The sequence below is a fragment of the Cherax quadricarinatus genome, chromosome 3 (assembly GCF_038502225.1).
Source record: "Cherax quadricarinatus isolate ZL_2023a chromosome 3, ASM3850222v1, whole genome shotgun sequence".
Classification (NCBI taxonomy): Eukaryota; Metazoa; Arthropoda; class Malacostraca; order Decapoda; family Parastacidae; genus Cherax; species Cherax quadricarinatus.
The window spans coordinates 67912135-67924899 of NC_091294.1; the positions used below are offsets into that span (position 1 = coordinate 67912135).

A 12765-nucleotide genomic window follows, 5' to 3' on the forward strand; every position below is an offset into this window, starting at 1 on the left:
TACTGAGGATGAAATGAAGTTAGGAAACGAAATAAGTGGGTTAAGTTCAGATAAAACTCTCGTTTCATGGTTGCATTAATTTTTTCAATAGAACCTAATATGGATATTTAACTCAGACTCTAACCAGAATGAGAGCAAAGCAGAAAAAATTAAGCCTACTTTCCAATGAATTGGAAAAAATAATCATAATGGTCATTATGGATGTAATACTAATGTGTACCATATTATTTGGTGAGCCTCCTGGCCCTATAGGCTTTACTCCACAAGGATTGGTAACAACAATGCATGGTTAAAATGGATATCAATAAATAACAAAAAGGCACAATACCGTGACTGGAGCAATACACAAATAACCCGCACACAAGAGAGAGGAGCTTATGACGACGTTTCTGTCCGACTTAGACCATTTACAAAGTCACACTAACAAAAAGCAGAGGAGGAAGCAGTATATATAGGCCAACAGACAAGAGAGGTAGTTGGAAAGGAGGAAGAGAGGTAGTTGTAGAGGTAGTAGTAGTAGTATAGTGGAGTGAGTCAAATACAGTGGACCCTCGACCAGCGATGGCATTGATTAACCCTTTGAGGGTTTTCGTCGTACTAGTACGTCTTACGTGTAGGGGTTTTTGACGTACTAGTACTCATAAATTCTAGCGGCCTCAAATCTAGTGGGAGAAAGCTGGTAGGCCTTCATATGAAAGAATGGGTCTATGTGGTCAGTGTGCACAGTCTAAAAAAAATCCTGCAGCACACAGTGCATAATGAGAAAAAAAAACTTTGACCATTTTTTTTTAATAAATCAGCGACTTTGCAGTGTATTTTCGTATGGTATTTATTGTTGTATTCTAGTTTTCTTGGTCTCATTTTATAGAATGGAAGACATATTACAGAAATTGAGATGATTTTGACTGGTTTTACAAAGAAAAGTGCCTTGAAATTGAGCTCAAAGTAGCAGAAATGTTCGATTTTTACCAAACTTCAAAAGTAAACAAATTGTGCCAAGCGTGCAATACACGTCAACTGGTGAGTCTAATATTCTTTCACAAGTGCACCAATAATATTTATACCATTTCTTACACTAATGCAGTAGTCTGCATAACAGTAAATCTTCAATTTTTTGTGAGAATAAAAATTCAAAGTGGAAAGCAAAAGAATATAAGAGGGGCCTTGAGACGTGACTAATGACCAGAGGAAATGTCATTTTAGTGCCAGGAATGTCTTTCTTGTTTATTCTGGACCCTATTCGGAAATTGGCATCTTTTGAAATTTGTGTGAAATTGGCAAAATTGCTATATTCTGACCACTGTATTGGATAGTTGAATTTCATAAATGAGTGGTTTCTTGCACCCATTCGATAGAAAAAATGGAGTTCTAGCGAAATATTCATGTTTTTTGTCGACTAGTACAGTGAAATTGGCCGAAAATGGGGCTCAAAGTGGGCAAAATCGCCGATGCGTAAACATCGCCGAGACCGTTAACTTTGCGAGAGCATAATTCCGTAAGTTTTCTATCAAATTTCAAACTTTTGGTGTCTTTATGATCGGGAAAAGATTCTCTATCTTTTCATAAGAGAAAATAATTTTTTTTTTTTTTTAAATTTGGCCGACCCTGAGAACGAGTTTCGGAGAGGGCCTGTCGACCCTCAAAGGGTTAACGATAAATGTGACTAGCGATACATTTTATCGCAAAAATTTTGCCTCGATTAGCGCTAAAAAACTCGACCAACACTATTCCTTCCGTCTGAGACGCGTCCACTTCTGGCCAGTAAACGTTTACAAGCCAGCCAGCCACCGCGGTCGCTTCCAAGCATACAATCGGAACATTTCATATTATCACAGCCTTTTTAGTGATTACACCTGCAAAATAAGTCACCATGGGCCCCAAGAAAGCTTCTAGTGCCAACCCTACAGCAAAAAGGGTGAGAATTACTATGGATATGAAGAAAGAGATCATTGCTAAGTATGAAAGTAGAGTGCATGTCTCCGAGCTGGCCAGGCTGTACACAAAACCCCAATCAACCATCGCTACTATTGTGGCCAAGAAAACGGCAATCAAGGAAGCTGTTCTTGCCAAAGGTGCAACTATGTTTTCGAAACTGAGATTGCAAGTGATAGAAGATGTTGAGAGACTGTTATTGGTATGGATAAACGAAAAACAGATAGCAGGAGATAGCATCTCTCAAGCGATCATATGTGAAAAGGCTAGGAAGTTGCATGACGATTTAATTAGAAAAATGCCAGCAACTAGTGGTGATGTGAGTGAATTTAAGGCCAGCAAAGGTTGGTTTGAGAGATTTAAGAATCGTAATGGCATACATAGTGTGATAAGGCATGGTGAGGCTGCCAGTTTGGACCAAAAAGCAGCTGAAAAATATGTGCAGGAATTCAAGGAGTACATAGACAGTGAAGGACTGAAACCTGAACAAGTGTTTAATGGTGACACTGACAATGTTGTGAAACACTTTAGGAATGTCATAAAGGAACGGGAGGTACAGGCCTCTATGGGCAGATATGTTGTGCGACAGAGGTCCAGTGACTCTCAAGCTGGTCCTAGTGGCATTAAAAGAAGAAGGGAAGTAACCCCGAAAAAGGACTTGCCACCTCAAGTCCTAATGGAAGGGGATTCCCCTTCTAAACACTAAGACCATCAACACACTCCCCTCTTCCCAGCCCATCAATCATCACCAGATCTTCAATAAAGGTAAGTGTCATGTAACTGTGCATGTCTTCTTCAGTTTGTGTGTATTAAAATTAATATTTCATGTGTTAAAATTTTTTTTTTCAATACTTTTGGGTGTCTTGCTCGGATTAATTTGATTTCCATTATTTCTTATGGGAAAAATTAACTTGACTAACGATTATTTTGACTAACAATGAGCTCTCAGGAACAGATTAATAGCGTTAGTCGAGGGTCCACTGTACTACTAAGAAAGAGGAGCACTGCAAGGGAGCTAGGGGCCCACAAGGGAGCTAGGGGCCCACAAAAGGTAGGAACAAAAACACAGATGGAGTGGGGGAAATAATAATGGACCAAATACCCAATGCAGAAGAAAGAAAACCCAAAAGAAAAAGAGGAAAGGAGAACGGGGAAAAAAGAATCAGGTTAAGTCACAGGTGTTCTGAAGTTTGGAGCATTTTTCAGTGTAATGGGAGAGGAAGGCATCTACAGAGAGGAAGCCAGGACTAAGATTCGTACAAAGAAAGGTAGGTAAGACACATAGGCAACAGATAGTTCCAGACTATGGAACAGAACATCTCCAGGCTGAGGGACTGACAACCTCAAATCTACGACTTCAAGGGTGATGGACTGATTACATCGTCTTCACATCTCTACTGCTCCTGCCTACTATCTGTACTTGACTGAAGAACTGAAGAAGCCTACTGTGTAGACGAAATGTTTTGGAATAAAGTTGCCTAACTGTTGCCTATGTGTCTTACCTACCAACCTCTCGGTATTGTATACCATTTTGATATTCACTCATACAAGGAAAGTTGTGTATGTAGATGACATCTTTGCTCTTTGTCCTGATGACTCTAGGTACTGTGTAGCTTCATCAGTACTATACAAAGTGGGCCAACAGGCCTGTTGCAGTGTTCCTTCTTTCTTATGTTGTATAAGTATCTTAATCTTCAGTGGGAATCTTAATTCCTTGCTTCCTTTCCTTGATGTTAATATCCACCTCTCAGATACAGGTTTTGGTTTTTCCGTGTAGCACAAGTCTATGTACAGTGGCATATACATTCACTACTGTGATAAATGGTTTGAAAACTGACAAGTTGAAGATTGAGACACTTATGGGAATCATTATTAAGGAAATGTCTTGCCACACAATGGCTTCTTCAGTCCAATACAAAGTAGAGAGGGGCAACGTTTCACTTTCCAGGAACTTTGTCAAGCTGATACAAGCAATACTTGGACACAGAGGGTATATATAGGCTTTGAGTGAGGTGTAGTACAAGTAGAGGTAGTAGTAGTTGTAGTTGTTTTTATGTTCTTATACACATGGTGGGAAAGCTTTGGGTAGGGGTAGTTTTGATAAGGACCTGCCTTGTGTGGTCCAGTAGGCCATCTGCAGTGTTCCTTCATTCTTATGTACTTACGTACCACGGTTATTTCAACATTTCATGAATGTCAGTTCTCGCCCATTCTTGATTCATGAACATGATTGATATCACCAATAAGTGAAAGTAAAGCTCAAAATATGATAATTACCTGACCCTTTGTTTGTTTAACCCAGCCACATATACAGCACCTGGACCAAACTCACTGGTGGGCGGTGCAGCAGACACAGTGTTACGTCACTGATGACTGATCATAGTGATGCCAGGGCGATTAAGAGTTTTTCCAAAACATCATAAATAAAATGATCGATTTATCGTAGTTTATCACATAGCGTCATTGATTTTCCCTGTATAGGCCTATTTGTACTCTGTAAATAATAGACTATATAGAAACAAAGGATTTTTCTCTTATGTTGCTGCAGCACTGCCTAGTATGGGCCAGTAGGCCTGATGCAGTGTTCCTCCTTTCTTATGTTCTTAGTGTCACCTTCTTTAGAGGCTCTTTGGTGTCACCCGGGGCGGCCTGCCCCCCCTAACGACTCCTCTGGGCTTACGAATGCCTCACCATGCGAATTTTTCAGGATACAGTCAGTCACTCAATTGATTTTTTGCATCTGGATATGAGCGAAATTTCAGGATGCGAACTTCCCCCTTCACCCTTTGGGGGTTTCGGATGTACAGCGGGCCCTCGCCTAACGCTATTAATCCGTTCCTGTGAGCTCAACGTTAGGCGAAATTATCATTAGGCGAATTAATTTTCCCCATAAGAAATAATGGAAATCAAATTAATCCGTGCAAGACACCCCAAAGTATGAACAAAAAAAAATTTTTACAACATGAAATATTAATTTTAATACACACAAACTGAAGAAGACATGCACAGTTACACGACACTTACCTTTATTGAAGATCTGGTGATGATTGATGGGATGGGAGGAGGGGAGAGTGTTGATGGTGTTAGTGTTTAGAAGGGGAATCCCCTTCCATTAGGACTTGAGGTGGCAAGTCCTTTTCCGGGGTTACTTCCCTTCTTCTTTTAATGCCACTAGGACCAGCTTGAGAGTCGCTGGACCTCTGTCGCACAACATATCTGTCCATAGAGGCCTGTACCTCCCGTTCCTTTATGACATTCCTAAAATGTTTCACAACATTGTCAGTGTAATAGTCACCAGCATGGCTTGCAATAGCTGTGTGAGGGTGATTTTCATCAAAAAAGGCTTGCACTTTAAGCCACATTGCACACGTTTCCTTAATCCTTGAAGTAGGCAACTTCCTCAATTTCTCTATCCCCTCCTCCAAAGCAGTTTCCTCAGGTGTGGCCTCTTGCTGTTGAAGCTGATCTAGCAGCTCATCAGTGGTTAGTTCTTCATTGTCCTCCTCCACCAACTCTTCCACATCCTCCCCACTAACCTCCAACCCCAAGGACTTCCCCAATACCACAATGGATTCCTCAACTGGCATAGGATTCCCAGGGTTAGCCTCAAATCCTTCAAAATTCCTTTTGTCTACACATTCTGGCCACAGTTTCTTCCAAGCAGAGTTCAAGGTCCTCTTAGTCACTTCCTCTCAAGCCTTACCTATAATGTTTACACAATTGAGGATGCTAAAGTCATCTCTCCAAAACTCTCTTAGAGTCAATTGAGTTTCTGAGGTCACTACAAAGCACCTTTCAAACATAGCTTTTGTGTACAGTTTCTTGAAGTTGGAAATGACCTGCTGGTCCATGGGCTGCAGGAGAGGAGTGGTATTAGGAGGCAAAAATTTGACCTTAACGAAGCTCATTTCTGCAGAAAGTCGCTCTGCCACGTCTGAAGGATGACCAGGAGCATTGTCTAATACCAGGAGGCACTTAAGGTCTAATTTCTTTTCAATTAGGTAATTTTTCACAGTGGGGGCCGTTATTAAATGGAGAGTTAGAGGTATTGGGAAGATGGAAGGAATATTTTGAGAAATTGTTAAATGTCGATTAAGATAGAGAAGCTGTGATTTCATGTATAGGGCAAGGAGGAATAACATCCTATAGGAGTGAGGAAGAGCCAGTTGTAAGTGTGGGGTAAGTGCGTGGGGCATGGGGTGGGATGAAAGGGGGTAAAGCAGCTGGGATTGATGGGATAAAGATAGAAATGTTAAAAGCAGGTGGGGATATACAGGTCGGCCATCACTGATCCGGCAATCAGTTATCCAGTTCTATCAGTAATCTGGCACTAATTTCTGCTAGCATAATTTCAAATTTCATCGTTATACTGACTCAGATCATTATATTGTCTCAGATTTCATCATTATACTGACTCAGAAATTGTGCAGATGGTTGTAAATCCACAGCAGCAAGCCAGTGGAGGAGAAAGCAGTGATGAAAATAAGGAAGATACAGCAGAGTCTCTATTGATAGGTTAATTAAGTGTATTCTAACCTAACCACTCTGTAATCCGGCAAACTCACTAATCCAGCACACTACAGGTCCCATCGATGCTGGATTAGTGATGGCTGACCTGTAGTTTTGGAGTGGTTAGTGTTTTTATTTAACCCTTTGAGGGTTTCGGACGTACTGGTACGGCTTACGTGCAGGGGTTTTTGACGTACTAGTACGCATAAATTCTAGCACCGCCAAATCTCGCGGGAAAAGGCTGGTAAGCCTAGATATGAGAGAATGGGTCTGTGTGGTCGGTGTGCGCGGATTATGAACTACAAGCTCTTGAAAACAGTTCCAGTAGTGATAGTGAAGTGCAATATTCCCCAGTGAAGCGTCAGTATATACGATGATATATGCGCTCTGGTAGTGTGCCATATGCTATTCCAAGGGGAAGGAGTACATCTCGGAGTACATCCCGTGGCTGTACAACAGGAACAGACAGTGAAAATGATGATGATAGTGTTGCAATTGTGATGGAAAATGTGCATGGTGGTGGTAGTGGTGGTGACGGCCGTGAGGCACCAGCAGTGGGCCATGCTGCCATCCACACTGCCACCCACGCTGCCACCCATGCTGCCACCCACGCCGCTGCCTCAGCTGATCTACAACAAAGGCCACCATCCCCCACCCACCCACCACACCAGCCTCCACAACCACAACCTCCACAACCACCTGTCATTGTCCAGTACCCACCAGCAGACCACACCTGGGATTGGCAGGAAGCTGTCAATTTTGTTCCAAATGCCCACCAGTTTGATGACAGCCAAAGTGGAATACGGCGATCTTGTACACTTGGGAACAATGCCACTGAACTGGAATGTTTCGAGTTATTCTTTGACGAACCCCTGATTGAAAGTATTGTCATGGAAAGCAACACATACTACGAGTACACCATGGCAAACACAATACTTTCACGAAAATCACGTCTACACCAGTGGAAGGAGGCAACTGTGGCTGAGATGTATCTTTTCTTTGCCACAATATTGCTTATGTCACATGTGTATAAACACAAAGTGAAATCATACTGGTCAACAGACCGCCTGATTGCAACCCCAGGTTTCAGTGATATAATGCCAGTGAATCGATATGTGCTAATGTTACGTATGCTTCACTTCTCAGACAAAACCAGGCCTGACAGAAACAACAGGTTATATAAGATTAGGCATGTGTTTGTGTATCTGAAAGAGAAATTCAATATGTATTTTTATCCCTTCAGGAAGCTTGTAATTGACAAGTCTTTGATTCTGTTCAAAGGAAGACTCTCAAGCAGTACATACCAAGCAAGAGGAAATGCTTTGGTATAAAGTTGTTTGTGCTTTGTGATTGTTACAGTGGTCTGGTATTGGATATTATTGTGTACACTGGAAGTTATGCATTGCAAAATACCAGAAAGTTATTGGGCATCTCTGGTGTTGTGGTTAGAACAATGATAGAACCATACCTTGGTAAGGGGCATGTATTATATACTGATAACTGGTACACAAGCCCCTCACTCAGTGATTTTTTGCAAGTGAACATGATGTGTGTGGCACAGTGCATGTAAATCGGAAACATATGCCGAGGTTTGATGCTGGCACTCGTAGAGGTGAGGTGCAGGCGTTTGCTGCCAATGACATCACGGCATTTCGGTGGCATGACAAACGAGATGTCACACTGTTGTCATCAGTTCACCCTAATGAAATGGCAGACACTGGCAGGCAGCATAGAGAGAGCAATGAACCCATTCTAAAACCTGCAGCTGTGATTGATTACACCTTCAATATGCGTTCAGTGGACAAATGTGACATGCAGATTGAGTTTGCTGATTGTGTTCGCAAGAGTTATAAGTGGTACATAAAACTCTTTTTCCATCTTCCATGTATAAGATGAGGACCAGAAACAAACCACAATACGGTGAATTCTGTTTGTGTGTCATCAGACAAATAGTATTCAAGTACCAAGGAAGAACACCTGCAATAGACCGCCCACCAAATTATCAACAACTATCTTCTCGTCTGAAGCATGGTGATCACTTCCTGGTAAAACTGCCTGCTACTGCTTTCAAGAAAAAGGCTCAGAAGAGGTGTTATGTTTGTGCACATACAAAAAAACGCCCACAACAACGCAGAGACACTCGTTTTATGTGTGAGGAGTGTAAAACACCACTGTGCATGACACCATGTTTCAAAGACTCCCACAGGCTGCAGAATTTCTAGAAACATTCCCTGTGACTGTATATGTGTATATAAAATATAGAAAAATAGTAATAAACAACATTTCATATTGTTTGTTTGTGTAAATATTTTTTATAAACAAAACAATGACAACAGTGTTTATGCCCTTATTGTGTAGTATTGAAAAAGAAAAAACTTACAAAATACTGATCATATTGGTCTCACAGGCCATAAAAGTTACTTGGAAAAAGAAAAATTAAAAAATAATAGAAATTAGTACATAAAGTAAATAAAAGAATCAACCATACCCCCGGCCGGGATTGAACCCGCGGTCATAGAGTCTCAAAACTCCAGCCCGTCGCGTTAGCCACTAGACCAGCTAGCCACAATAAGATTCATCCAACTAGGTATATTTCTACACCATAGGAAGGTTAGCACAGGCACCACTGTGACCACAAATGCAAGTTTTTACAGACGAATCTCCAGCCGGGAGACGGCAGTCGGCGATGTTGCCACATTGTTCCCTTTTTCATCAACTTTACGCCTCCATATCTCGGTAAGTATTGATGGTAAAAATTTTTGGTTTAGCCTATAATATTTAAAAAAAAAAACTATTTTTTCATAAAAAATAATTTTTTTTTTTAAAATTTGGCCGACCCTGAGAACGAGTCTCTGAGAGGACCTGTCGACCCTCAAAACGTTAATAAATGTATGGAAGAGTGTAAGGTAACTAGGGATTGGCAGAGAGCATGCATAGTTCCTTTGTATAAAGGCAAAGGGGACAAAAGGGAGTGTAAAAATTATAGGGGAATAAGTCTGTTGAGTATATCTGGTAAAGTGTGTGGTAGAGTTATTGAAAGAATTAAGAGTAAGACGGTGAGCAGGATAGCAGATGAACAAGGCTTTAGGAAGGATAGGGGGTGTGTAGACCAAGTGTTTGCAATGAAACATAAAGGTGAACAGTATTTAGATAAGGGTAAAGAGGTTTTTGTGGCATTTATGGATTTGGAAAAGACATATGATAGGGTGGATAGGGTGGCAATGTGGCAGAAGTTGCAAATGTATGGAATAGTAGGTAGGTTATTGAAAGCAGTGAAAAGTCTGTACAAGGATAGTGATGCTCAGGTTAGAATATGTAGGCAAAAAGGAGATTATTTTCCAGTAAAAGTAGGCCTTACACAGGGCTGTGTGATGTCACCATGGTTGCTCAACATATTTATAGATGGAGTTGTAAGAGAAGTGAATGCTCGGGTGTTGGCAAGAGATGTGGGGTTAAAAGATAAAGAATCTAACACAAAAGTGGAGTTATCACAGTTGCTCTTTGCTGATGACACTGTGCTTTTGGGAGATTCTGAGGAGAAGTTGCAGAGGTTGGTTGATGAATTTAGTAGGGTATGTAAAAGAAGGAAGTTAAAAGTGAATACACTGTAGGACAGAGTAAAATGATGAGGATAAAAAAATTAGGCAACGGAAGATTGGATATCAGATTGGAGGGAAAGAGTATGGAGGAGGTGAATGTATTCAGATATTTGGGAGTGGACGTGTCAGCGGATGGGTCTATGAAAGATGAAGTAAATCATAGAATGGATGAGGGGAAAAAGGTGAGCGGTGCACTGAGGAGTTTGTGGAGACAAAGAACTTTGTCCACGAAAGCAAAGAGGGGAATGTATGAGAGAATAGTTATACCAACGCACTTGTATGAGTGTGAGGCATGGGTTATGAATGTTGCAACAAGGAGAAGGGTGGAGGCAGTGGAGATGTCATATCTGAGGGCAATGTGTGGTGTGAATATAATGCAGAGAATCCATAGTTTAGAGATTAGGAGGACGTGTGGGATTACCAAAACGGTTATCCAGAGGGCTGAGGAGGGGTTTTTATGATTTAGAAATGTAGAGAGGATTGACCGAAAAAGAATGACTTTGAGAGTATATAAATCTGTAGTGGAGGGAAGGCGGGGTAGGGGTCGGCCTAGGAAAGGTTGGAAGGAGGGGATAAAGGAGGTTTTATATGCGAGGGGCTTGGACTTCCAGCAAGCGTGCATGAGCGTGTTAGATAGGAGCAAATGGAGACAAATGGTTTTTAGAACTTGACATGCTGTTGGAGTGTAAGCAAGGTAATAGTATTTTTGAACAGATTCAGGGAATTCGGCAGGCCGGGACTTGATTCCTGGAGATGGAAAGTACAGTGCCAGCATTCTGAAGGAGGGATGATAATGTTGCAGTTTTATAACTGTAGTGTAAGCATGCATCTGGCAAGACAGTGATGGAGTGAATGATGAAAGTTTTTCTTTTTCAGGCCACCCTGCCTTGGTGGGAAATGGCCATTGTGTTAATGAAAAAAAAAATAAAAATAATGTAAACTATTGTATACTGCAGAAAGAAATATGTTTGTTTGATGTCATTCATCCCTCTATGGATGCTATCAAACAGTCTGGCCAGAATTGGATATCGGTGATTATTTCTACACTATGAAATATAATGAAATCATCTTCCACTAGATGACACTTAGACTTGTAGTGACACTTGTGACTCAGTGGTAGAGCCTAAGGCTGATAACTGAAGTGTACTCTTAATTTTTTCTTGGGGAAGGTGGAAATGTTGGGCATGTTTTCTTATTCCTGTTGCCTCTGTTTAGCTAGTAGCAAGTAGGTAGTACATGGGTGTTAGCCAAATATTGTGGGTTGCATCCTTGGACGAGGTCCGAAAAAGAAACCTGTGTGAATAAGACACTGTTTTTTTTTTTTTTGGGTTATACAGTCTACTTATACATAGTAGTATACACCTACCATCCGACTTACGACCTCCTCGATATACAACCACTCGACTTATGACCGTGTTTTGTATGCCAAATTTCTGGGAAATAAACAACTTTCGTGTTGTACACAGTGTTTATCCTAAGCCTTACAGTGTAAAATACAGTACTAACAGCATAAAAAGCAAAGTAAAAAATGAAATGCCAAAATAAAACAATAAAATAAAGTCATTACAAAAATGGGATGTTGATATTCAGTAGTAAGGTTCGACTTGCATCCATTTCAACTTACAACTGGTTGGTCGGAACCAAGCTCGGTCATAAGTCGGATGGTACCTGTATTTAAAGAGAGTCCCTTGAGCAAATCCCAAGAAAAGTCAGTATGTACAAGATAGACCTACTGTATCTACAGGTACTGTAATACATAATCTTAACCCCTTGACTGTCGCAACCCGAAATCCTGAGGTGTCGCAGAATTCCTCCCCCCCCTCCCAGAAAAAAAAAATTGTTATGAAATGGTAGAGAATCTTTTCCTTATTGTAACAACACCAAAAGAACAAAATTTGATGGAAAACTGACGGAATTACGCTATCGTGAAGTTAGCGACCTCGGCGATATTTACGAATCGGCGATTTCGCCCACTTTGAACCCCATTTTCGGCTAATTCCGTTGTTCCAGTTGACCAAACTCATAGCTATTTCTTTAGAACTCCATTTTTCTGTTGACTGAGTACAAGAAACTGCCCATTTACCAATTTCAACTACCCAATAACGTGGTCAAAAATTTGCAATTTGACCAATTTCACAAATTAAAAAATATGACAATTTCAAAATAGGGTCCAGAATGAGCAATGAAGACATTCCTGGCTCTAAAATAACATTTTCTTTGTTCATCAGTCATGTCTCCAGGCCCCTCTGATATTACTCTTGCTTTCTGTTTTGAATTTTTATTCAAACAAAAAATAGAAGATTTACTGTTACGCAAACTACTGCAATAATTGTATAAATAATGTCAACCCATTCATGACTGCATATTAGAATGGCTACTTGGACATTTATTGGAAAATGACATCATTTGTTTACTTTTGAACATCGGCAAAAATCAAACATTTCCCCTACTTTGAACTCCATTTCAAGGTTCTTTTCATAGTAAAACCAATCAAAATCACCTCTATTTCTATAATATGTTTTCCATTCTATCAAATGAGACCAAGAAAACGAGAATACAACCATAAATACTATATGAAAATAGACCACAAAGTCGGCATTTTAATTAAAAAAACGGTCCTAGTTTTTTTTCTAATTATGCACTGCGTGCTGCAGGATTTTTTTTTATGGTGCACATCTCTCACATGTGGGCCTACCAGCTTTCTCCTGCTTGATTTGAAGCCGCT

At 40.6% G+C, this 12765-nt stretch overlaps 1 protein-coding gene across 1 annotated transcript in view; it reads left to right on the forward strand.

Annotated features, from left to right (window-relative positions):
* The window catches only part of Stlk (Ste20-like kinase), a gene marked incomplete in the record, with an annotated part of 179338 nt that overhangs the window by 16000 nt on the left and 150573 nt on the right, over positions 1-12765 (forward strand).